Source organism: Mustela erminea, chromosome 16 (genome assembly GCF_009829155.1).
Source record: "Mustela erminea isolate mMusErm1 chromosome 16, mMusErm1.Pri, whole genome shotgun sequence".
Lineage (NCBI taxonomy): Eukaryota > Metazoa > Chordata > Mammalia > Carnivora > Mustelidae > Mustela > Mustela erminea.
In genome coordinates this window covers 77,909,684-77,921,895 of record NC_045629.1, presented here as the reverse complement: position 1 = coordinate 77,921,895, position 12,212 = coordinate 77,909,684, and the positions used below count along the sequence as shown (strand labels likewise).

Here is a 12,212-nt window from a genome sequence, read left to right as displayed (position 1 = left end):
TAAAATACACGGAACGTAAAATTTACCACGTAAACCATTTTTAAGTGTATGGTTCAGTGGTACTGCGTAAGTTCACATTGTTGGGCAACTATCACCACCATCCATCTCCAGAACTCTGTCTTGCAAAACTGAAACTCTGCCCCCATTAAACAATAATACCCCCACTTCCTCCTGCCCCAGCTCTGGCAGCCACCATTCTGCTTTCTGTGTCTGTGAACTCTACCATCTAGATACTTCATATAGGAGGAATCATACAGTATTTGTCCTTTTGTGGCTGGTTTATTTCCCACAGCAAAATGTCCTCGAAGTTTATCCATAGCATAGCACGCATCAATATACTCAAGTCCGTATAACCAGAATTTTTCTTCCCTCTTAAGACTAAATACCCACTGTTTGTGCATATCCACATTTTGTTTATCTGTTCATGCATCCATGAACACTTGGGTTGTTCCCACCTTTTGGCTATTGTAAATAATGCTGCTGTGGACATGGATGTACGTAGCATCCATTTGAGACCCTGCTTCCTTTTGGTACCTGCCCAGAAGCAGAATGGCTGGATCCCGTGGTAATTCTAGTTTAATTTCTCGAGGACTCATTGTACCATTTTATACAACAGCTGCATGACTTCATATTCCCACCAACAGTGCACAATGGTTCTAATTCTTCACCTTCTCACCAACACTTGTTATTTCCTCTTTTTTGATAGAAGCTATCCTCCTGGGTGTGAGGTGGTGTCTCATGTCGGTTTTGATATGTACTCCCCTAATGATTAGTGATGTTGAGCATCTTGTTAGCCATTAAGAATTATAATCTTGATATCCTTAATGCACATCAATAATGGAAACACCGACTAGACGCTTGTTCTCCAGCAGGGCCGTTTTGAGGATGAAATGAGAAAGGAGACATGGAAAAACCAACATGGCAAAAAAAACAAAAAACAAAAAACAAAAACATGGCTGCTGGCAAAGAGCAGACAGGCAATAGTTGGTAATTCTGTCCGTTATCAATTGACATTACGGTGTTACATACCAAATCACCTGAATTCAGACACTTAACACAACAACCCATTTATTACTGCTCATGAACTTACAGTTCTGGTCTGGATGGCTCACTCATGCAGCTACAGTCCACTGCACACTGGATAGGCAACTCTATGGATTTTGGCTGAGCTCTTCCACATGTTTGCAGTTGGACTGGCTCTAAATTGGTCTACGCTTGCAGAGCTGGGATGACTCAGCTGTTTACATGTCTCTCACCTCCCTGTAGCCAATTAGCCCAGGTCTGGCCTTGGAGTAATGCCAGGGGCTCAGCGAACACATGTAAACATGCTTCAAAGTTTCTGCCCATGTCAGGTTTGCCGTTGTCCCATTGGCCAAACTCATGTGATAGGCACAATCCAATATGAGACCCAGAGAGGCATGTGAACAATTGAGGCCATTAACACAGCCAGTCTACCACGTTCTCCAGGCACCAGAGAGGGTGTGACCCGTGTAGGTAGCACTCTGTCAAAGTGACCTTGAACCACCATGACTATATAGTCTACAACCTTGGGTTGGCCTTTCTTCTTCTCTGTTTTCAGAGATCATATGCAACCTGCTTATGCTGGCAACTGCAGATTCAAAAAGAAAGTGAGCTTAGAAACAGGGCCAGTGAGGACGCTTGGGTAGCTTGGTCCATTGAGTGTCTGACTCTTGATTTTGACTCAGGTCATGATCTCAGGGCCATGAGATCAAGCCCCGCATGGGGCTCTACACTGGGCATGGAGTCTCCTTAAGGTTCTCTCTCTCCCTCTCCCCCTACCCCTCATTCCCCCTCCCTCTCTCTCTCTTAAAAAAAAAAAAAAAACACTTTAAGAAATAAGCTCAGTATTCTTGATAAGAGCAAGAATTCTGGAGCCAGATAGCATGGTTTCAACTCCCAGCTCTAATATTTATCAACTGTGCAATCCTGGACAAGCACTTAACCTCCCTGTGCCTTAATGACATCAATGAAGAAGAGATAAACATGTTATATTAGGGTTGTGGTGGAAATTGTAAAAGCTAATATAATAAAGCACTCAGAGCAGAGCCTGGGACCTTGTAAATATTGTCTAAGTATTGGCCACATTATTCTGTTTTTAAGGTAATTGATGCAAACCAATGTAAAGATTACAGTCATTCCCAAAGAATATTCAAGTAAGGAGAAACCCTAGCCCCTGATACTTGTGGACATCAACGCATTTTCTATATGCACCTCAAAATTCTTATACATGCCAGACATGCAGGAAAATGCACAATGAAAAGACTTCCTGCAGAACATGCAGCTCATTAAATGTTATATGGAGAAGAACAAGAAGGAGCAAGAAACGATATCATTTTCCAGGAAATTCCCTTTAGAACTGTAAACCTTGTGTAATAATCCTATTTTACTGAGGTTCTTTCTTCCTTTTGGAACTTATCATGGGGACTTACTAGCAATTCTCGTGCTTCTTTCATATTTCCAGGGAATGCATTCCTGAAAACAGAAATGTTATAATGTTTGTAACAGAGCTCATGAGCACCTCAACTTTATGACTCTAGGTGGGAATCCTGGCTTTTTCCCCTTGTAACCAGGACAAGTAGTCAGCCTTCAGCAGGACAGAGGGTGCCCTTGGTGGCAGGGAGCCTGAGTCCAGTGTTGGCTCCACCACTTACTACCTGGATCTCAGTTTCCCTGATGCCATTAGCAAACCCTGCTCCACAAGATGCAAGGGAGGACAGAGAGGGGAAAGGATGAAAAAGGGCGAAACTGTCCTTGAAATTAAGCAGCAGTGTGTCCATGAGGGTCCCGTCAGGAGACAGGAGCTCCCCTGGCCCCTTTAACAGAGAGAAGTTGACATAAAGAATCGCTGACCAAGTGTGGGAGACCTGGAAAATAAAACAAGACACTGAAATCACAGGAACCACACCAGCAAGAACAACTACTGGCCAGAGCTGGGGAACAAAGAGAGGCTGGGATTACTAAGATAAGGTCACTCCCAGGAGGGGCCCCGTGGGGCTGCCACACAAGCATCTGAGGAAAGGGCTGCAGCTGGCTAGCACTGGGGTCTTTGTTGGGGAGAGGATGATGCTGATCCTGGAGTGTGGAACTCCTGCCACCTGGAACCCAGGCAGGTCCTTTCACCACACTGGACGCCCTGGGCTCCCTGGGCCACAATTTCATCTGTAAAATGGGACTGCTAGCCTTTGTCACTAGAGTACACATCTCCGGCTGTAGAGTTTTCTGAGTGTGTGATCCTTGCGAAGACTTCACTGGGCTTCCAAGCATCTTCTTCTGGAAAGGGGTGTTTCCCAGGGTTCTCCTTTAAGAGAGAGACAAACAGACACATTAATGCGTTTCCTGGAAGCTGAGCTTGGCTTGAAGGTACCCACAGGCTCCTCACATCTCAGGATCAGTGACAGATCCTATGATTTCCAGGTGGGGATGGCATCCCAGGGATCATCCTGCAGCCCTGGGTGTGCCTGCCAGGCACTGTGAGGGACTGACACCCAAGGGCGTCCTGTTCTCACAGCTGGACACCTGCGCCCACCTGCTCAGCGAGCCCACACTACCTTCTTACCCACTCTCCACCACAAACCTTGCTCACGCCATCCAGCCGCTGACCTCCTGCCTCCTCGAGCTCACCAAGCTCTCACCACCACCCCCTTGGGCGCTTGGCACAGACCTCCTTCCCTCTGTTTAGATTGCCTTCTGCAGACCTTTGCTCTCCTGGCGTGTGATACAGAGCTTAGCTCAGATTTCCTTCTTGGAGAGAAACCCAACACGGACTTCCCCGTCTGTCCAGATACTCTGCCCTTGACCTTGCGCCATCTTCTTCCCAGTATGTATCCCTGTTTCCAAATTACTTGTTGACTCGTTTACTTCCCATTTTCCCCAACTAGAATTAAGATTTTTAAAAAAAGATTTTATGTATTTATTTGACAGAGAGAAATCACAAGTAGGCAGAGAGGCAGGCAGAGAGAGAAGGGAAGAAGCAGGCTCCCTGCCAAGCAGAGAGCCCGATGCGGGGCTCGATCCCAGAACCCTGAGATCATGGCCTGAGCTGAAGGCAGAGGCTTTAACCCACTGAGCCACCCAGGTGCCCCTGAAGGCAGAGACTTAACCCACTGAGCCACCAGGCGCCCTAGAATTAAGATCTTGAAGGCAGCAGCCTTTTCTGTCCTGGTCACAGTGGCAGCCCATACCCAGCACAGTTTCTGTGCCATAACAGGTGCTCGAGAACTGGTTGTGGAATGAATAGATAAATAAAATATTTTAAACTCTGGAGCCTGGCCTCTGAATGCCTGAGCACATTTAGCAAGACACTGAGTACACACATGGCACTTAATAAATTCCTGATGGAAGTATTCCTTCCAGCAACTCTCCCCTGGGAACCTGGCAGCTCTGTGGATGGCTTCATCAAATCAACCATTCACTGGGGGAAGGGATGGAACAAGGTGACCCAATCTGAGGTCAGAGGAGACATCTAATCTCTCACACCTGAGTTCCAACCCATCACCTGGAGGGTTTGTTAAGACAGAAATTACTGGACCAACCCACCTCGAGGGTTCTGATTCAGTTAAGTCTGGGGTGGGGCTGGAGAACTGGCATTTCTAAACACGTCCACAGGCATGCTGGTGGGGCTGGCCAGGCATTCCACTTGGAGACCACAGCTCACCAGGTAATTATAGGGACAGTCATCTCTACACATGATTGTTGCAAAGATCAAAAGCAATTTTTAGGAACGTGCTTAGCGCCATGTCTGAAAGGCAAGGCGTGTTCCATGTTTATCTGCTCTTCTTGTACCTGCACTGCTCACCTGGAAAACCTGAGCAGCCTCTCAGGGGCCTCGCTGCCTCCTCTCTCTTCTGTGCGATTGATTTCCCTGGCACTTCAAGAGACAGAGTCCTTAAATACTAATCCAATACCACTGCTCTTTTCAAACACCCCAATGCTTCCCTGACACCCGCTGACTTGAATCCAAAGGGAAGCCGTGAACAGTAAGGCTATTCCCAACTTACTCCGACATTTTATCCAGACTTCTGTTCTCATCTCCTGCATAAGCCTCCCAAATCAAACCTTCCTTTGCTGGGGGAGGCTAGGTGTGGTATTCTCTACTGGGAACGAGGAGTGAGGAGTTCACGTGGCACAGGGGGGCGGAAGGTAGGTGGTGTGGTGGGGGGGGTGGGAGTCAAAATCTGGGTCTCTCGCTTTCCAACTGCGTACCTGGGGCAGGTCACTTCATAGTGCTGTCCTCAGTCACGACAGGAGAAGAGCAGTCCTCTCCTCAGTGGGCTGTGGACGGAAGGCATCTATGGGAAGCACTTAGAACAGCACTCGGCATGGTGATGACTCAGGGAAGCACCGCTCTGCTGACCAAGAGCCACGAGTGGTGGGAAAGATAAAAAGGACCCCCCCAATCTTGTCTGCAAGGTGCAGGAGACACCAGAGCTGGGGCAGGAGAGGGGGACAGGTAAAACCCCCGTCTCAGGGTGTAGTCCTTAGTAGACTTCTCTTTCCAGGTCTCTCTTCCCCACTAGTTTGTCATCCCCTTGCAGACAGGAACTGTCTTATTCACACCACAGAAGGAAAGAAGAGCTATCCTAGACGACGGGGGGTCCCGTGTTCGTTGGCTCTAGAGAACGGGGACATCAACAGGGCGGTTGTTACCAGGCAGGAAACTAAGAAGCACCATCTCCAGCAAGCCTGTCCCAAGATTGGGTGGCCTTGCCTTCAAGGGTCCCCTGAAGACATGTGTCGGAGCCCTGAGGTGCGTTTGGCTCTGTTCTCTGCCAGACCTTCTCCCCTCATACCTGCCCTCCCAGTTTTTAGCTCTTTTACCAGCTACTAAGATAATCTTCTCCCTCACTGTAAGTATGTGATAAAAATGATACAAAAATCAGTACAAAGCAACAAGCAATGTTGGTACAGCATGTAAGGCTTGCAAATTGCTAAAGCTTCCCGCAGAAGGTCAGGCAGATGTGGGAAGCCTGAGTGGTGGCACCTGAGGTTTGCGCACAGAAGCGGCAGCCCGTCTGTCGGGAAAGTGTCTCAGCATTCCCTGCAGGGACAGTCGGACGCCACATTGGTAGGCACTGGAGGGCTTCTCTGGGCTCTTCCAGGAAAAATATTCTGGACCAAAGAGACTAAATCGGGCTTTCCTATTCCGGCACTTGATGTCTGCACAGAAGGGGAGAGAAGGCTGGGAAGCAGCCATCCCGGGTCAGAGGGCCCCCAGACCTGCTGCTCGGAGCTCACTGAACATCGCCCTGCTTGAGCCTGGCTGACCTCCTCCCGGGACGCACTCCTCAGGCCAGCCGCACAGAAATGCCAGGTATGCGATCTCTTAATTGGAGACTTGGCAGAGACTAAGGACGATTCGTTGGCCCCACTGCCCAAGCCTACATGTAGGCAGACGGGGGAGACAAGAGTCCCCAGCCAGAGCAAAGGATGCCAATTTCCACTTGGCAAAGTGGCAGACATTTCAGAGAGGATTACAGGGCAATTCTAACCAGCTGTCACAAGGGCTGAGTGTTGTTCTAACCAGTTGCCCCTGTGTGAACCCTCCTCTCCAGCCAGGCCAGTCTGCCCTGTCCTCTGAACACGCTGTGCTTACTTCTCCTGGCACCCCCGGCACACCCTGTGCCCTCCCTGAGATGATTTCACTCGCTCACTGCCCACCCACATCCTCCCTGCCCTCCAAGGCCCAGCTGAGGGCTTTCAGAATCATCCCTAGACCCCTAGATCTGAGGCTTTTAGAACCGCCGGAACCCAGGCTGGTTAGTAGTGGAAAGTAAGGACCCCATCAGCCATTTACTAAGCTCTTGCTGTGTGCCAAGACCACAGTAAACATTGTATATACATTGTGCCCATTCTCAAAACAATCCTGCAAGGAAAGAAGGTGTCCCGACTTTAAAGATAAGGAAACCGAGGCTTCTCACTACTTCCTAAGCTCCTGCATAACAGAAAAAGCCGGGACCTTCCTGGTTCCAAACCCATATGCTTTCCGTGCAGAAATCAAATGCAACTATTTTTCATTTTATTTCAATGCCAGTATAGTTAACATATAACATACGGTGTTATAGGAGTTTTAGGTGTACCATAAAGTGATTCGACACTTGCGTGTAACGCTCAGCGCTCATAATGACAGGTGCACTCCTTCATGCCCACGACTGTCATTATTTGTCTTATGGGCTCCCCGTGCCCACATGTCTTGAGGTCAAGGACTTTATATTATAATCCCATGTCCCACAAAGTACTTACCACAGAATATGAGCAAAACTCCTTCCAGTAAATGTTCCTTTGTGCCTCTCTATTTCAAACTGGGCTTCTGCCTCTTATCATCAAATGGATCCTAGGAAACACAGTTTGGAAATTTGCTTCTTACTGAATAATCAGAGAGCTTTGATGAGAGGGCTGGGAAGGTCACCCGCTGCAGGTAATCAGGCTGCATCCGGGCATCCTCCTTCAAGGGGATGGTTACGACTAAGTGCCTGTGCAAATTCCCCAGTCTGAGCATTTAAACAATTTGGTGAAATAAATGAAATTTCCCCAAACTCTTATAGGTAAGGTGTCTGGATATATATTTTAAAAGCCTGTGGATAGCTGGGCGGGCAGGGGTGGGGGGTCTCCATCAGTTAAGTGTCTGCCTTCAGCTCCGGTCATGATCCTGGGATCCTGGGATCCAGTCCTGTGTCAGGGTCCCTGCCAAGCAGGGAGTCTGCCTCTTCTTCTGCCTGCCTCTCCCCCCACTTGTGTGCTTTCTCACTTGCTCTCTCTCTCTGATAAATAAATACAATCTTTAAAAAAATAAAAAGCATGGTATGAGGTACCTAAGTAACATAGTGGGCTAGTGTCCAGCTCTTAATTTTTGTTCAGGTCGCAATCTCAGGGTCATGGGATTGGGCCCCACATTGGACTCTCCCACTGAGAGTGGAGCCTGCTTGGGATTCTCTCTCTCCCTCTGCTTCTGTCCCTCTCCCTGCTTGCTCGCTCTCTCTCTCTCTCTCTCTCCCTCTGTCTCAAAAAATAAATAAAATCTTTAAAAAATAAAATAAAAAAGCATGTGATGTTAGAACTCCCAGGGGAGTCAGGGAATGAGAGAAAATTATTTTAGTGATGTCCTAACTGCCAGCCATCCAATTAGCCAGAGAATGTTGTCCCTCTGGTTACTCCCTGCAGCCCTGGGCCAGCCCCACCCTGTGCTGGCTCCCTAAGGAGCCCATTTGGCACTTTCATTAGGAATCTTGGAATGCTGCCCCAGGATGCACATAACCTGCCTCATTCCACACCTGACCCGCAGTGGGGCCTGTCGAGAGGCTGCATGAGGCCTCCGGAGGGAGTCTTGGGGGTGGTGCAGACGTGTGAACACGGGCCATGACAGCTCGGAGCTGACCAGGGACTGACCCTGGCCCCTGTGCCAGGGAGACCATGGAGAGAATGGGAGCCCGATGAGAGCCCAGAAGCTTTGCCCAGCTCAGGAACCAGTGGCTGCCCTGACTGCCTGGTTGTACTCAGCAAAAGTCAGGCCCGGAGTTGTTAACCCTTCCCAAGTGTTCAGGGAAGCCATAAATCCTTACTTTTCTTTGGAATCTACCCATTTCTAAATATGGGCAATTTATTTAAACTGCTTTAAAAACTCCCTTGGATCAACAAACCTGATCAAAGGCTGGATCCTGCCTCCAAGGAGCAGTCGATGACCATGGAAGCAAGGCCTGAGCCCAGAGAAGTGAGGCAGCTTGCCAAGGATACACAGCTTGATGGTGTGGAGACGACACAAGGCCTGGACGCCCGGTGGCCAGGCTCAGTCTAGCCCTTGCCCCGCAACATCTCAGCAGGTGCAGGCCCCTGCCAGGGTTGCTCTTACTGTGTCCCTGCACGTCCCTGCCAGGTTCATCTCTCTGACCCACAACCTCCCTCCATGTCCCGGTGGCTTCCTGGACTCACAGTCAATCTTCTGGGTTGAGCATAAAGTTCTTCCTCTTCGCTAGCTTCCTCCAAGTTCATTCCAGGAGCTTTAAATCTTGACTCATTCATGCACCTACCCATCATAGGCACCCACAATGCAGGGCATGGTGTCCAGCCCTGGGAACAGAGGTGAGCGAGATCCAGGCCCTGCTGTAAGGAATTGGGATGGTCAATTTTATGTGGCAACTTGGATCAGCCATTGTGCTCAAGTGTGTCATCAAACTCAAGTCCAGATGTTACTATGCAGGGATTTTTTAGATGTGCTTAATATTTAAACCAGTAGACTTGGAGAAAAGCAGACGACCCTCCATGATGTGGGTGGGCTTTATCCAGTCAGCTGAAGGGTTTAGAAGAAAAGACCAAGGTCCCTGTCAGATAAGAAAACTCTGCCTGCAGACTGCCCTTAGACGCAATCTACAACCATTCCCTCCTCACCTCCAACCTGCCAGCCAGTCCTGCAGAGTTTGGACTCTCCATCCTCCAAAATCACGTGAGCGAATTCCTTAAAATAACTCCCTCCCCAGAGCATAGATAGATGGATAGATAGGAAAGAGAGAGAGATACACACATACCTTTCTCTAGAGAACTGTGCCTAATACAGAAACTCATAGTCTGGTGGGAAAGAGACTGACTACAAATTCCTTTCATCATACTAAATTCACATTTGATGTGGAGGCTCAGGAAAATGAGGGAAAGGGCAATTTTTTCCCTAGACTTGCAAACAAGATTTTGTCCTATCTGTGCTATATGCATTTTTCAGAGAAAAGCATCAAAGAATTTTAGAAACCAACCCCCACCCCCAAAAAAAGCAACGCAAAGACTACTAAATTTCCTGTTCCCAGACGGCCCTCCCAGCTCGATATTCTGCAACTCCGCGGTACATAAAGTGTTTCTGTGGGTCATTTTGCTCTCGCCAACCACAGACCTGCAAGACTTCTGGCTCTCATTCAAAATGAAGCCTCCAAGGAGAGGCACCAAATGCCCTAAGTCTGGAATCTGACTTATTTGTGGATCCAAACTCTGCCCCTGCCGTTTACCAGCTCAGTGACCCAGGACATGCGCTTCACCTCTCTGAGCCTCGATGTCCTTGACGTAAGAGGGAAACAATACCATCCCACAGGGTTGCTGTGAGGCTTTAATGAGGTGGCAAACACGACTGATCCACGTGGGGCTGAAGTCACAGAGGGGACTCAGTAAGCGTCCACTCCTTCTTACTCATACAGATGCACTCAAGGCCCAAGGAGCCACCGTCCTCAGCTTGCAGGGATGCAGCAGAAGCCAGTCATGGCCGAGCTGCTCTCCTTCCGATCACAGACACAAGGAAAGAATGGTAACACACTTGCTCCTCTTAATTCAGAATCCTGAGACGGGACAGATCACTTCCCCTCCTCCCACTTTTCTCAGCTGTGCATCTGGGTCATTATACTGTCCTCATGGAGTTGTCATGATGCCAGGATGCAAGTGCTTTCCTGTCTCTCAAATCCGAAGACAGAGGATGGATGCTGGGCATCTGGGGTCAGAGTCAGGGGGACCAGCCTTGCGGCTCTGCCTAATAATCTCCTGGTCCTCAGACCTCTGTTCTCCCCAGTAACAAATAGTGGTTGGTGAGACCATGTACCTCAAAGTTTTCAAGGATTTCATGAGCTAAGTCATACAAGGCTTGGGCTCCCTCTCTAGTAGAGGTTGCAAGCAAGTATGATTTTTTGTTATTACCCTAATTTGGGGGGGGAACATGGTCGCCATATTGCTGACACTACGTTCTCGCTGCAAAACTCCCCTTTGCCTAACCTCCTTTGAGCTGGCATTCTATCAGCCCCCACCAAAAAAGCCTGGCAAGTGCCTTTTGGAAATGTACTTCTCACTTTACATCTTGGATCATTGAGCTGGGTCAGCAATTAGCTCTCCCCGCCTCACCCTCACCCCTGCTTTCCAGATGGGACTTCTGAGGTCCAAGAGATGAAACCACTTGCCCAGTAGGGCATGGCTGAGAAGCCAGGGAAAAGTTGTCTGCTCCCCCATTGTTTCTGCTTCATCTTACTGACTGCACAGGGGTCAGAAGGTTGATATGGCAGCCAAGAATCTTGGCAAGCACTCCTTGGTTGGGGTGGGGGGGTCACAGAGTAGGAGAAAGCATGGGAATTTTATCCCAATTATGTCCTGTTTAACTTGGCCTTCCCTATAGCCTACAGTGCCAAACTGCCAGGAGAGTTCTTGCCCTTGGGTAGCCATCAGGAATTCTGACTTCTAATTTGGGCTGATTACTTTGGACAAGTTGCCCAGCCTCCCTGTTCTAATCTTCCCATTTATAAGTCTGGGATAATAATAGCTTCCTCTCTTTGGGGAACATTTCAATGGCTTTTTTTTTTTCCCCTGAACAGGGTTACATCATTTGTTCCCCTTAATTTGCTTTGTTTGGGTAGGCAGGAAATTATTTTCAGCCAGCAGCCAGTAATCACTAATCACAATAACAATTTGTAAAAAATGAACTGCCAAATGTATTTCAAGACTAGATCTCTACTTGCTAATGAAACATTCCCCTAGGAGTGGGTTTTAGCTGAGGCCCAGGCACCATGTGGCTATGGTTAGAGACTGGACTAGAATGAAAAGTGCAATGGACTGTGTGGTAGGAAGCCCCAGGTGAGGCTGGGAGAACCAGGCGAGAAGACCCAGGTGAGGCCAGGAGACCCAGGTGAGGCTGAGAGACTCTGAGGAAGTCATTTTACCTGCCTGAGCCTCTGACTCTTCAACTATGAACAGAGAGAGCTGGACTAAACAACCAGTAGGGTCCTCTTCAGAGATGCTGCACTAACTCCACCTATAATAATCATTTCATAAAGTAATTCTCAACCCCCTGGTCCCTCCCAACCCTGACCCCCATTCACCTTCCAGAAAGCTACCAGCATAAACCAAATCATTTCATTCCCTTTCTGAAACTCCTCCAACAACAGAGGAAGGAATGGGGATTTCATGAAAAGGTATGATATGAAGTCATTTAAGATGATGTATAAAGAGAAGAAAAGAAGAGCTTAGTTTAGGTGAGAAAGGAGGATGCAAATTATGCAGTAATGTCTCAAAAATTGAAAGTACGTAAGGCAAAGAACAGGAGGCAGTATCACAAAGTGTTAACAGTAGTTAATTGACTCAGCTTACTAAGTGCCAGAGCTGGGACTCAAACCCAGGCCCCTGCGTGGAAAGAATAAGAGTGAGTTGTTAGAACACCATGGGTAATAAGTGTCCAGCACGGAGAA

At 48.4% G+C, this 12,212-nt stretch overlaps 1 long non-coding RNA gene across 1 annotated transcript; it reads right to left on the bottom strand.

The window, feature by feature from the left end:
- Positions 1-1,814: 1,814 nt before the first annotated feature.
- On the bottom strand, positions 1,815-7,910 carry LOC116575257. The gene is made up of 3 exons (XR_004279672.1): positions 7,830-7,910; positions 7,261-7,351; positions 1,815-3,319 (listed from the first exon to the last, which is right to left on the bottom strand). It is a non-coding gene; the product is annotated as an uncharacterized LOC116575257 (long non-coding RNA).
- Positions 7,911-12,212: the final 4,302 nt, after the last annotated feature.